The sequence below is a fragment of the Pezoporus occidentalis genome, unplaced genomic scaffold (assembly GCF_034315485.1).
Source record: "Pezoporus occidentalis ecotype Australia unplaced genomic scaffold, CSIRO_AGI_Poc_V1 ctg11, whole genome shotgun sequence".
Lineage (NCBI taxonomy): Eukaryota > Metazoa > Chordata > Aves > Psittaciformes > Psittacidae > Pezoporus > Pezoporus occidentalis.
This window is the reverse complement of record NW_026912886.1, coordinates 6,467,289-6,481,956: the sequence shown is the minus strand read 5'-3', so window position 1 is coordinate 6,481,956 and position 14,668 is coordinate 6,467,289. Positions and strand designations below refer to the sequence as shown.

The 14,668-nt window shown below is 38.3% G+C and overlaps 1 long non-coding RNA gene across 2 annotated transcripts in view; it reads right to left on the bottom strand.

Moving 5' to 3' along the window:
- LOC134168723 (uncharacterized) overlaps positions 1 to 14,668 on the bottom strand; it is a 369,372-nt gene that overhangs the window by 35,497 nt on the left and 319,207 nt on the right. For both annotated transcript variants that reach the window (XR_009966646.1, XR_009966645.1), the window contains one exon: positions 6,245 to 6,357. This is a non-coding gene — a long non-coding RNA (uncharacterized LOC134168723). The remainder of the gene's footprint in view (positions 1 to 6,244; positions 6,358 to 14,668) is intronic.

The window sequence follows — 14,668 nt, the reverse complement described above, 5'->3', positions numbered from 1 at the left end:
ATACTATAAAGTTCTCAGGAGCAGAGTACTTTTCTTGCTGCATTACAGCAACGGTAAAGTACTGCTTGTTTGTTGCTCTTTACTGACTCTACCTTTATGTGGATCTGAGTGTCATCAGAACATTTCTGGAAATGTTTATTGGAACAATTTCTTATAGCTCTTCTTTAGTAAAGTCAGGTGTCTTTGGAAGCAGTTATATGGCTTGACAGTGAGAAAAGTTAAAACATTTCAGACAGCTCGTATGTGTGCACTGGTGAGCAAAGGTTTCAAAGCCTGTTTTTTCATGACTTTCCACAGTTGTGGAAAAGAGTGGGTATGCATTTATAGCAGGGTCTTTAAAATGTTTGAAGTATCTTGGATAATACACAGTGAAATGAATCCTAAATTCAAAGTAAATATCTTCTACATACTTAAAGCTGTGTTAACGGCTACATCTTTATTTCTACCAGAAGTGTAAGAAGTCTCTATCACTGTCCAGATCATAGTGATCTTTCATTTTGAGCTGGACATAACCCAGATGATCAGAGGTTAAAACTGTTGTAAAACATGCCCTTGAAATAACAGTTTTTTGGAGTTATTAGATACAGTGTGTCCTAGTCACTGAATTGACTGCCCAGGATCTCAGTATTGTTGGGGCATTTGGAACTACTCTAGCACTTCTTCTGCCTCTTATTTTCATCTCCATTCAAAGTCATTATTATTTGGAACTCACTACATGAAAAGCTGAATAAATACATTCATGGAACGTTTATAAACACCATACATTGGATAAATACTTATATAGCTGCATTTCTAAATTTTCTTCAGCAGATTTTAAGTATCAAGAACAAGTCAGACTCCTGGGATCCACATAGTTATGATATAAAGCCTGCGTACCCTCTACTCTGTCACAGTATCAGGAATGTTTGCACTATGCAGAGGAATGCCAACGGACAGAAGTATATTTAGATACTCCAAGACATAACATGACTCCATTTCTATTACTTAGGTTATTCTTCATTATTCAAAAGTCATACACTTTTATTTCATGATTACATCTGGCATGTTTTATAAATGTTAGTTAATAATTTTATTTCTAACTATAGTCCTCTTCTAAATTGACTAACTCTACTGAAATTTACAGCATAACAGCAACAGTCACATGTCAGATATGATATATATCTTCCAGTGTAAAATTTCCAAGTATATCGACATCTCCAACGTATTTCCTCAAGACAGAACAGACAGCATGTGTTCATGCACAAACAAATGCAAAGCTCTGGTCAAATGCAAAACTCAACCTCTGCTCTTGCATGAAAATACTTAGGCACAATTCAAGCAATTGTGTTTGGAAAGGTGTCCCTTCATGTCAGTAGCACACAAACACAACAGCTAATGCATGCTGGTTCTCCCAAACTTGATTTATTACCACAAGTGTCTTACCATTGCTGGAAATTTTATAGCTAGTACTGTAATTCAAATAACAGCTGTCCACATCTGTCAGAAAGCTCCCTGCTGGAAAAAAGTAACGATTGACCAACCTAATCACAGGAACTAATTTCTACAATTGTTTCCTTAACATTATGCCTCCTCATACGCTCAGACTATCATATAGGGAGATTCTGGCCCACATACCAAGACAAAGTGAGAAACAGAGATACAGAACATTATAGTGAGACAAGACTTTCACAGAAACCTAAATGCATGAGGTATTCAACTCATGATGACTCACTACCAGTGAAAAACATTCTATTTTAAAAATGTCAGCTAAAGAGAACTGGTCTAATGAAGGATAAGACAACTCCAGCAAGTAAATATAATTCAGCTCATATGGTAATATTTGGAGATTTCTTTGGATGAACAATTTTTCAATGGCAACCAAAAGATCAAACATCTTTTGCCACATAAAACAGATGGGAAGCTAAACATGTAGTCTGATTCTTTGATATATTTGATAGATTATCATTTGAAGCAAAATACCTTAAAGTCCACTTTAATTACCAGCAAAACAGACTGATACAGACTAGCAAATCCTATCCTGATTTCTGTTTATGCTGCTTCCTGGAAAAAGATTTCAGACAGAAATGTAGGAACCTACTGTTTTTATAGTACTATTTCTCAAAACAGTTTTCAAATAGATTTACTCATTTACTGTGAAAAAGACTTGGTATGACAGAAATATTAGTAATAATTATTTATACTATTACAAGTATCTAAAATCTTGTTCCTATATACTAGCATGTAATTATTTTATGGTCTAATATTTTGTGAAGGGCCAAGGTTAGAAACATATGCTTCTGTGTGGTACATAGTTCAACACATGTAACTGGAAATCCTAAAATCCTAGCTGTGATAAAGAATTTAGTTAGGTGTGTTGAACTCAGGTGTTAGTCAGGATATTCAATTAGGATCTGTCACAGTTCCATGAAAGGGAAAGACGTATCTGCCTTGGATGCGTGGCATGCAAAATTTGGTGGGGAAAATTATGTATTTTCATATTATGGTAAGTGCTGTTTAATGTTTACATCATCCATATGGAAGTCTAAAATATTAGCCATAGAAGCAGTTAATCAGATGGCAAAGTGAAGAGGATAGGTTTTACTTCAGGTCTCTGTACATTATGTTATAACTATTTGAATTAAGGCAATTATACCAGGAAACATATATATGTATACACATATATATATATACATCAATTTATTAATTTCACCAAAAGATTTGCTCTGCTGCTATCAAAATCAATTATGAAGTTACAGCAAATTTCAGTTGGTATAGGATGACTTCTTTAACAGCAAAGTTACTCGGGCATAATGCAGACATTTTACATCCACTTTAGTAAAAGCTATCAATTAGTACAAGTGCGCTGAGAGGCACACACCCAAACAGAGAGCAAGTTTTGGCTTTGTAATTCTGCAGTTCTCTTATTCTTTCCCCCATGCCTCTCTTTGCTACCTGCACAAGCCATCTGCCAGCCAAAGGTTAGAGAGATCTGCAGTGAACACCTCAACAAACAGCACGGTGCCAAAACCTGACACCCAAAAAAGTGGCACTGTGTAATTATTCTTTATTTCTAAACCTATTTCCTAATAATTTGAGTAATTTGCAATTGTCTGTGTACCACAAGGTTTAATTTTTAGAAGAAGTACGTGATGACCAGAATAAAACCTGATTTAATATACTGGACTTACTGGGATATATATCTTTTGTTCAGTAACAAATGAGTACTTTACAATACATATCAGGATTGTAAGCTTTGTCTCTTAACAGAGACCACCAAATCCTTGTATGGTCCTTAGCATTTAAGCTATTAAGAAGAAATTGCATAAACAACAGCCAAACCTTTTAAGACTGAAGTACTTGGTATTCTTCCATTTAGCAGCAAGTTATGAAGTTTCATTTAAAAAGGGTAATTCTAACAATTAGCTCATCCTGCTGAAACACAGAGACACTGCTGGGAAATACAAAAATGGTTTATTAAATCAAATGATATGACTGCACTTCAACTAGCACTTGGGCATTAGAGATCAAATATTCCCTATAGATTAATCCCCATGGCATCACAGGCTGATTTGCCTTGCTGGTATTACATTAGTAAACCATCTAATCCAATTTCGAGCAGGCCAGGAATGTTCCATCCATTACGGTATTTCTAGTGTCATTATAAGCAGACTGATCGAATAAGCATCCTAAATCAGCTTGCAGCACACAAGTAAATCACTGTGACTTGCCCTGCAAAATGTTTTTTCCAAATAAAAATTAAGGAAAAAAAAAAAAAAAAGAGCACCATGTAATCAGATGGAACCTTTTTGTATGGTTTTGATTTCTGAGCTCCTGTGAATAGTGGAATTTCTTGGTCCATCAGCACATGAGATTCTTCTCTCTATAAGATAGCAGTGCAGAACTTAGTGGAAGCTCCTTATTTTGCAGAAAGCTTGTTTTCAAGGAAAGAAGTGGAACACCCCCCCCCCCACAATAAACACTAATAAACAAAGCAGGCTGAATGAGGGCAGAGCATGATACTACTCTCGCACATAAAATCTGCTGTATAAAATTGGAGTAACCATAGCAATAAAATCTATCAATCAAATATATTGCAAAAGTTGCAATAGAAAGGATGAAATGAGAGTCCAAACTTTGTATTCACACAAAACAAAACCCACACAAGTGTGTTACAAAAATTGTATTTTCACTCAAAACAGGAATATCTGAAAGAAAACAGATCTTCAATAAAGAAGTAATATATGAATAGAACGTGGGCGACAGGTCTTTGAGATGACACAGCTATCAGGAAGATTTCAGAAAAGGGCTGGGCTGCAGCTTCAGAAAGCCAGGAATCAAGCTGAATAAAATCATCAAAGTGGCATGTAACCTTTGCTGCCCTCTGAGACCTATCACGTTGCACCAGCAGGGCCACGCAGGGCTCAGCTGCGCTATTTAAGCAATCAGCCATAAAAAAGAAACACTGCACCAGTGCACAAGTTAGTGAATACCTGCTCCTGTTCAGGAGGATAAGGGCTCTCACGTATGTGAGTGTTTCACTTCTGTTTAATGGCAAAGTTGCTCTTCTGTCAGTCAAACAGCTCTTAATCTTGTCTGGACCCTTTGCATAATAACTAAGGTAAAAAGAAAACTGCTGATTCTTTGTATCCTAACTGCAGCAGATCCTAACAGCTACCCAGAGATGCAGAAATGGATGCATCAGGAACTATTTTCACTCCAAATAGTTACATATCTGGATAAAAGACGATTTTGCAACAGAGGAAAACATATACAGATCCAAGGCAGGGTGACGTTCTGCAAACATGCACAGATACCACATGTCTCTGGAAATTCCTTTCTTGGATCTTCCTTCCCACTTCCCGGAAAATACTAGATGTTTGAATGACTAAACTTGGGTTACTGGGGGGATGATGGCATTTCACAATGAAAACAGATGTTTTATGCTTGCAGGCTTTCATTCTTTCAATGAAAACACATCTCCTTTACTTTTGAAGGGAAACAAACACCTGTGACAGGAAAAAATCAAACGAAAGAAAAAACAACCACTACCTCAACAAATGTTTAATCTGCAAGAAAAAGCTGAAGATTTTCAACAGTTTATTCAGAATCCTACCCAAATTTCTTGTCAAAAAATTAAATCCTTTCCCAGCACTACGTTGAAAAGATCAGTCTTAAATTAAATCCATCTGAGAGAAATAAAATGAGAGAAATCCTAGCAAACCCAGTAATCCATCCTCAAACACAATGGCAACTTGCACCAAGCCTCTGTTCTTGTTTTCCCATGTTCTTTTGATCCCAACAGGCCTGTCCTTGGCAAACCCTTCTCAGCAGGACATGGAAAACCACATTAAGCCAGCTAGAGCTTGGGAAATCTGTTCTATCCTTTGCTTACACTGGCTGTACTGGTGTCAAACATTATTATTGTTATTAACAGCACAAACCCAGATTGCAGCAGTAAATCATGTCCCTCCCAAAGCTGATTACTTGTCAAACATTTATCATCAGTGTAAATAACAAATGTACCTGATTAACAAAATCCAAAGGCCTGTTCTGATGTAAAAAGGCCGTAGCCTCGCAATTTCTCTAATGAACTTCCCTCATGGTCCACAGTAGAACACGTCAGATTTACCAAATCCAATTTCTAAATAAAAGTGCAAATGCTTTGTAGAACTAATGACTGAACACATGCTTGAATTATGGCCACATGTTGCTTCTCTATGAAACAGCAGATTGAACAATCACACACACAGAAATATTTTGCTTCTTTATTTTTCCCTCTGGTTTGGCTTAGCTGGGTTGGAAGAAAATTAGGTGAGGACACTGGGGAGAAAGACCCAATCCTTCCTTTTTTTCCTTTGCCTCTTAAGAGGCAAGTAGAGACACACTGTTCCCCTGTCCACAGGAGGTTGTTTAACCTCCTTGTGTCTCCTTGCCATAAATCTGTTTTCCCTGACACACTGTTAAAGTAGAGTCTTCTTAATAATATTAGGCCCTAGTCTGAGATGCCAACATGGAGGAGGGTAGGAAATAGAGCTGCTTCTGATAGGCAATTCTGCCTGCCACTAAGTAACCTTCCCTATAGCAGTAGTTTTCTGGGCATTGAACAAACAACCTGATGCCTTGGGTAAATGCTCAGAGACCTAAGTGGGTGAACCCAGATCCAAATGTTGAGCCCTTAATCATTAGATTGATGGGGGAGGCAGAGTGTGGTTTGAAGTTTCATCACTAGCAAGACATAATGGAGGCTCCATTTCTGAGTGCTCACCCATAAGGTGGAATCTCACTGTCAAGTCCTTCCAGTTGTCAAGTGAAGTTCAAAGAAGCAGCTAGTCCCTGGTATCTTCAAAACTCACATGCAAAATGGCACAAGGTGGGCATCTGACAAAGGAAAGGTACAAATTAATTCACTATCACCTGAGTGAAGAAGGAAAGCTATTTCCTGGCACAGAAACAAGTGACATGTAGCCAGCTTTATATAGTGACCACAATTCTAGCAAGAAAGACAATGCAGAGATAAAACTAAGTTTTCTTCTGACATCACTCCAACTAAGTGAACGAGATAATAACAGGAAAGGATTTGGCCTCCTGACCATAGTACCAAGAAAATTCTCATGCACTGGCAGATTTTATATACAGCATGTTGAAAGGAAATGTAAATGTTACCATGACTGAGCTTGCATTTCCTGATATCTCAAAAGGCACTTGTTTCCCAAATGAGAGCATTAAACAAAGAGGCAAGGGTTACGTTCCTACATACATCATAAGTGCTGAATGTTACATGTGAAGGAAATATTTTTGATTGCTATAGATGCAGCACTTCTAATGAATCAAGGTGCACCAGTGGAGTTTTTCAACTGCTTGTCTACAATTTTGCTAGCTCCTGTATATTCAAACTAGTAGTTATCCTGAAAAGACTATGCTGGATATGTGCAAGGGGAGCACACACAGACACCTTTTGATCAGCAAGGCAATTTCCTGGGGCAATGTGCTGATCAACACACTGAACTGAAACATCTGCAGGATAAAGGATTGTGTCTGAAAACCCTGTGTTTGATGCCCATAATTGTGACAGTCATTGCATATTCTGCTCAATGCTTTTTCTGTTTCAGTACTTTCTCCCTTTACAGAGAAGCTCCAGCAGCTTCTTAAATGTGGTTGGTAACTCAAAGTACATTTGGGAAATCAGTCAGAGAGAAAGGCTTTTCTTCTGTATGTTTTGCTGCTTTCCTATGAAGTGACAGAAACGATGCACATTTGCCTTCTTTGCAGGGTTTCTCCTTACAAAAAAAAAAAGGGGGGGGGGGGAACAGCCTGAAATAACAATTTTTTAGTGTTAGCACTGTTTACTTTAGGAGGCTTAAAGCTGCTTAAAACCTGTCATGTTACTATCTGGGCATGCAGTTTTTAAACTGCATACTATTAACTTTTTAAACTACAGCAGTGTAAAAGTCTATTGTATCTCAAGATTAAGTTTGCAGAGCTGCCAAAGATGCTTTTCCTCTGTGCTAAACATGATTTGAAAAACACTGCAAGCCAAAGCATTTGCTGTTATTTGCAAGGAACCGTATGCTAAAAACCAGACAGGCAAGCAGAAAAGTGAGGCCCAGATACAAATGCACTCAACCCTGGCAGCAGGATTCACTAACCATTGTTATGAAGGGAATACACTGGAGAGAAAGACTAAGTGAGGTGCAAGACACCTAAGTAAAGGAATAGGGAAATGATAAACAAAGAACTCTTTCTGATGTGTTGCTTTTGTCTGTTACCTATTTCATACAGTGGGATACCAGGAAAGGCTGTGAGTCTTCTGTGCATTGGTTCACCTGCATCAAACCATTCTGCTGAGAAGCAGCATTGCTATGCTACTTTTGGTAGTTGGGCTATTCTTGGCATGGTTAGTGATTTGCCCAAATATACCCACTTCATTTCCCCCTGGCTTCTCTGGGCCTAATCCTTGTGAAACCTCTCTATACAGTTGAGGGTGAAGAGCACCTCCACTTTGGAAAGAGCCCGCAGTATGGATGCTGGTAGTGTTTGACAATGTGTATTTGATCTTCCTCAGCCTGAAAAGGGCATAGGGAATAATCTTACACTTCCCAGAGCAATGCTCTTAGGGGCTCAAATGTCATCTAGAGGCTGGGAGCAGCCATACTAATACCAGAGCTTTTTACACCAGCGGCTATCACTTTTGAACTCAGTATTGAAGATGCGTGCTCCTGTGTTCTGCAGAGGTCTACATTTTGGATACTCAAGTGCACAAACACCTTGTCTGTTGTCCCAGAATGGCTGCAGGGGGAAGCTCTGCCAAAATGGGCAGACTGCCTTTCAAAAGGTGCCAAGCTCCTTAGGCATTGAAGGGGCCAAGCAGGGCTTTTGTGCAATTCAGTCACTTGTGTTTCCATGTCCTAGGACAGAATTCTTTTTGATGGACTTAAAATGCTTCCAAAATGAATGAGCTAAATTTCCAGGCACTTTAACCTGCCAGGCATTTTCCCTGGCAGCAAAATCCCTCTCAGCTCTGCAGACAATGTTCAGGATACAGGATGGCCCTCCACTGCTTTTACAAACTGGGTCACAATGACACATACATTGGAAGGAGTGGTGGGTAAAAGGCCTTGCTTTTCAACCCTGCTCACACCTCCTAGCTGCCAGAGCAGAGTCTGCTTCTCCTCTGAATACAAGGTGGTTGCCAGGTGGTTTGCCAGGACTCTCAGTAAATGGAAAGTAAAAGCCATTTGTGAACATAGGTAAAAGCACCTGCAAAGGGACCACAGATTGCTTAGCCTTTAGCTGCTTGTAAGGTTTCATTTTAAAAGTCATTTAAAGTACTTATGAGAGCCAATCAATCTCTAAACTCTGATTACAGCGACCATGTAAGCTTTGGTTTCTCTGTATTTTTTACTAGAAGAACATATTCAGTGATGGAGCTGTAACCTCAACAGCAAAGAAAAATGAAGGCGGGTAGGAGGAAAGAACAAAAAAACAACAGGATAAAATTTTATGACCTGATCCAGAGCTTCTGGAATTTATTAGAAAGCATTCCACTGCCTTCAGCACATTTTCCTATCAGAAAATGTTGCCCAGAACATGCTTTACAGCTACATTAGAAAGCTCTGAATCACAATCTTGTTACACATAGAGCTCAATGGATATTTTATTAGGGCCAGGCTAAAAAGATGCTTCTACAAACCTACTGATCTCTTTACCTTTCTCATCAAGAGGTGCCAATGGGAGGAAAAATGGCAAGGGTGCTCTGTCAGCGAAAGGGAGATCCAGAGCTCCCTTACGGGAGGCCACATATACTAATCCTGTTTGTCTCGGGTGCAAAAGAATTCTTCAAAGTTAAAGAACTCAGAGGATTTATCAAGCACTTTTCAGTCTTCAACTGGATTTAGCAAGTGAAGCATTTTCAAAGCCTGTAGATTAGTAGTACACAATTGGTCTCATATAAACAGGCATAACAAGGCTCAGCTTGATGTTTCAGTCAGTGACAGTTTACACGTTTCTGAAGACAAAAGGTGTCATTCCACTTGCAAAAAAAAAGATGAAAAGATTGTTTTACACTTTTGTGAATTGCTTCGGAAGACAAGGGTTAGCCCTGTTGTCTGTTGTCAGATGACTCCTACTGCACTTGTGCTCATCACAATGAAGTTAACAGGATTGGCAATGCTTAACAGGTTCTTTACAACTTGGATAATGTCTTGTTGAATAATTAGATTTTAAAAAGTTTATAAAGAAAACCTGCACAGATACAGGTTTGGGGCATATTTATCATGAAAATAGATGCTAAGCTCTGTTATCAATAAATGCAGCTGAGTTTCCTGGAGCCTTTGGTGGGGCTAGAATTTCACTATGTGATCTCTGAGTACCAGAAATTTTCTTTTAACGGGAGAAGCTGAAAGAAGCTCCTGAAGCCAAGTTAACCAATGTTATCATTTGTGGTCACTATGAAATCCTGTGTTCTCATACCTCGGGCAGAGAAACTTAAACCACAGTAGGAAGAAAAAGGTTCACTTCTAGAGTTGTTTAAAACGCAAATAGAAGAACTATGAAATAGTGGAATAAATATTCTTTTTTCTTTTTTGATCTTTCAAATTTGAAAAAAGAGAGCTTCATAAGTAACCAAAGAGGATGGGGGAGAAGCATTGACAAAAAAAGTTGTCATTTCTCTTCAGTTTAATTATTTTCTTCCTACATTGTCATATGGAAATAAGTTCTACCAGCTCTGCTTCTTACCTGGACTCCTAATCAGGCATAAGAATATTAAAATCCACAGCTGATTGTGCTCTAAGCCCCAGAACACAGCATTCTTTCTCAGTAAAACAAAGCCTTGGTTGAGATGCCTGTGAAGTAAGTGGACCCTTAGCTATGCTAGTAACTATAGCTAGTTACTAGCTATGCTAGTAACATACTGTCTTCAGTGAACGTACCCTAGAAGACGGGGAGAGGCGTTGAGCCCTTCAACCATACAGTAAGATTAACTTTAAGGTCTGTTTCAGTAAATCTTCCTTTAAGCAAGTAACAAATCCTCTTTTTTCCATTGGACAGTGAAGCATGATACTGCTGAGTATTACCAATATTATCATATACATGGCACCAGACCCAAACAGTCCCTGTGTCAGTGGGCCTGAGTTAGGGCCCATTGTTCAGCACACGTGAGAAGAGTGATGAAGGGATTCATCTCTCACAGCATGTAGTGTTTACATTTAGATGGTCATCTTACCATTTACACCTCTAAACATTAACAGAATGTTAAACTGCATGTAGTTCACTTCTGCTTTCCTGCAGCTCTTGGGGTTCAAAATACAGCTTTCAGCTCAAAGAAATATCATTATGAAAATACTTCCTATAATTTGAAAGACCGAAATCATCCTATTCCAGTAAACTACTCAGTGTAGGTTAACTACAACAGTTCACTGATTAGCAACCAGTTTAGTTTTTACAGTATATTCCTATGAGTCTATAAGAATACTTGACCTGTGGTTTTAGGTGATAGGTTACACTAACAATAATGTGGAAGAAGCTGAGCTACCAGCAGTGGAGGTTGCTGGTGCAGGTAGGAATCCTCCACCTGTTCCAATAGTAAGGATTTACGCAAAATTTCCAGTTCTGCACAAAGAACTGGACTTCGTGGGTTACTTCATTTTTGGGAAGGCAATTAGCTGAAACATGCTGAAATATTAGATTATTTCCACACTTGGGTACCATAAAATAGTTTAGGATTACAGAGTCAGGCTCACAGACATACGAGTGAAACTTTTTCCTTGGGTTACGCTTCTGCAATTAGTTTGATGATAGGATTGCAGGAGTATAACCAAGGACTGAATTTGCAAAGTCACACAGATCTTGATGTCTTTGAACAACTACAGTCATTTGGCAGTTAAACTACAGTTACCTGTTTGTATTCATTCACAATGCTACAGTAAGGTTTTGAAGAAATAAGCTGACTGGCCTGTCTTGGTTAGTTGAAGATTCACAGTTGCAATAACATTAGAAATAAATATGATAAAAAAATATGCTATCAACTTATTTTTTAAATGACTGGGTGCATTTGGGATATCATTCTGAGTGAAAGGCATGATGCAAAATCACTTCTGCCAGCAATTTCAAATAAAGGCTCTGGTTTTAGGTAGCATTATCAACTTACGGTGAACTAGGACAACATAATAATATGGCATGTCAAATTTATCTGTAGCTGTAGGCAAAGAAAATCAAAGGAAGAACAGCTTCAACACAGTATTGCAGCACAATAAAATCTTACTCATTAAGTTTCATAAATTCCATTGTAAAGTTTAATGCATATGTTTACATCAGTAATACAGACTACGTTATGAGGCTTTCAGCTGGAAATTGCTTCACTTTACAAATTTTCATCTAAAGTCCTTTAAACAATTATGTCAAAATAAAGGCACTAAATGTAAGCACTTGGAGCACTTTTCCAGCTTCCTGAGCATATCCTTATTACTGGGAGTACGGTTTGTAAAACATCAAAATCAGATTGTCACACAGAGATTAAGGCTGGGATTTTCAGCAGAAGCTAAGGGAGTTAGGCACTCAGCTTCTTCTGAATTTCAATGAGTCAGGAGCATACATTTCCCTTAGGCTCCTTTGAAAATCTCGGCATAAATATTAATAACTAACTTTGAACAAGCATTTGGTCATTGGTTTCAATCATCTCAAATATGCCAATGGCTACATCCGTTTTTCCCACAAAGCTCTTCTCCCACGTACAAGTTTGGGAATGCTGTCATATGCATAGTATCACAAAAAGGATCTTATAAGTTTCTGCTGCTCTTCAGGCCCAGCAGAGTTTACATATGCTAGTTATTGCTAAGATCTTTTGTACCACCTCTTGCATCTGACTGAGATGCCATATTTTAAGAGCAACATCCAATTCATGCTGTGTAGTCTGACTGATATTACTCAGAGAGAAAAGAAAAGTAAGAAAACTCTGAATGCAGAATAAACAGAAAGTATAGATATTGTGGTCATTCCATGAAGATGTGTGTCCTGTAAAGTCAACTGCTGACTCTTGACAAAAGTCTTTACATGAGTTCCAGTTTCACTTTAATTATACATGAGAATGAAATTTTTTTATACCTTTCATTTTTAATTCCTATGTTACTGCTAAGCCTCAAGACCTTGGAAAGTGTGAGATTTCACACAGCATGATGCTGAGTTATGGATTTTGATTAGAAGCCACCTCAGATGCTGTACAGAGGCAGTAACTGAGAAGGTGCTCTGCACATGTGTGTGCACTCACATATCCAGATTGTCATACAGTTAGGGGAAGTCAAATACAATAAAAACTATATTTGCATGGATATTATGAAAATGCAAATAGTAGTTGTGCATTGCTCCACTCTGCCTTTTGTTTCAGAGAAGGAACTTGCTCTCAAAGCGGATTTGGGCTTAGTGTACGATTCATGCCAAGTGAAAAGCAACACCTTTGCAAATTTGATGCTGATGTAGCCCATTCCACCATCACCTCCTTTGTTATCTGTCCCTTCTCTTTCTTTCTCGATCATGATGTCTTCTGCAAGGCATTGATACCACTGAGAATGCTCAGTTATGTAACTGTGGGATGATGAAACCCATATGGAAGTATCACTCTACATGTCCTCAGATCCTCTGACTGAGCCATCTAGACTCAAGTTTACCCTTTACAAGGTGAAGGATCAAGATCTGATCCTTAATAAGAACATATTAATCCTGGTTTCCCAATATAATTATTTTTTACTGCTGCTGATGAATAATATTCTTGTTGTTTGATACTATTCTTCCTGTCTTCCTTCCCCAAAGTCACTCCATCAATTTATAAAAGTCAAGATGTAACTCTGTTTATCCTAATATTTCTTCCTTTTGGTTCCACAAGGGGTTGACCTTGCGTCTTGCAGTCACAGCTTGAAGTCTTCACATGTGTCTTGTTAAACATGAAACAGTTTATCTGACTCACATTCTGGAAAATCCTGCAAAGCCAATGCCCTACAAACTGGTTTATGAATACAGTTTGTTTTATTAATTATGTAAACAGAAATCTAGTACCTATTACTATTCTAACCACGTTAGTTTTATGTGTCCTTATATGCTTTATATTTTTACTGAGCATTACTGGCAGGAGTTTTGTGCCTCCTGCACATACACAATAACCAATATTGCAGTGAAAGCCACTTCAGACTCATGATAATCCCACATATCCCCATTAAGTCCAAAGAATTACATCTGCTCACACTAGGGATAATTTTCTGTTTCTGGAAACTATACAAAAATCAAATATTTGCTTTGATGTGTCATTATTCCATAGGTTCTGTTTTTATCCTGTTTAAACCTGTAACTGTGACAATATAAAAATGTAATAAAAAATAAAATATAGCATTACAGGGGATTGGGGAGTGAAAAGTAAGAAAAGCTGATCAAACATATATTAGGCTAATAACAGAATCAATTCATGATTTCACATTCTGCCAGCTCTGAAACTGAACAAGCTGTTCTCTGTTCCCAACTTGTTTAAAATATATTTCAAGGGAAATGGTGTAAATATTGAAGAACCACCTTGCCTGGACATGAGACAGCTATTTGCTAGTACATACATGACTGCTACAGAGAGAACGATAATGAACTTCTCTGCTTTTCCACTAGGATAGGACAGGATAGACAATAAAAGCCTTACAATGCAGCAAGAATTATTTAGACCACACAAGCAAACACTTCCTGGCTATTAGGACAGACAGACATTGAAAGAACTACTTAGGAGGGTTGCAGAGCTTTTAAGAACAGATAAGGCAAACATCTGCCAGAAACACTTCCATCTTTATTTTAGTCCCTGCCCAGGGATTTGGCTAGGGTGTCTCTCCATGTGCCTGCTGGCCATGATTCTATGATTAATAAACAGATCACATACTAACTAGGTGTGTTACAAGATGAAACTGCAATAATGCAACATAACCAAGTTAAAATTCTGCTTTTATACTGAAGCACATGAAAGTCCCTCAAAGGCAGCAGAATTGCCAGGACTGCATTGCCTGTAAAAGCACAGCAGACCTTCAGGGAAGTCTTGTCATCAGATCTGTCTTCCAAGACTCAGTGGCACCAGTGTGAGGTCTAGGCTGCCAGGCCATGGCCTGGTAGATATGCGTAGCTGCAGCTGCAATGGAGCTGAGTTACATTCTTCTGCTCTGAAACTTGGAGA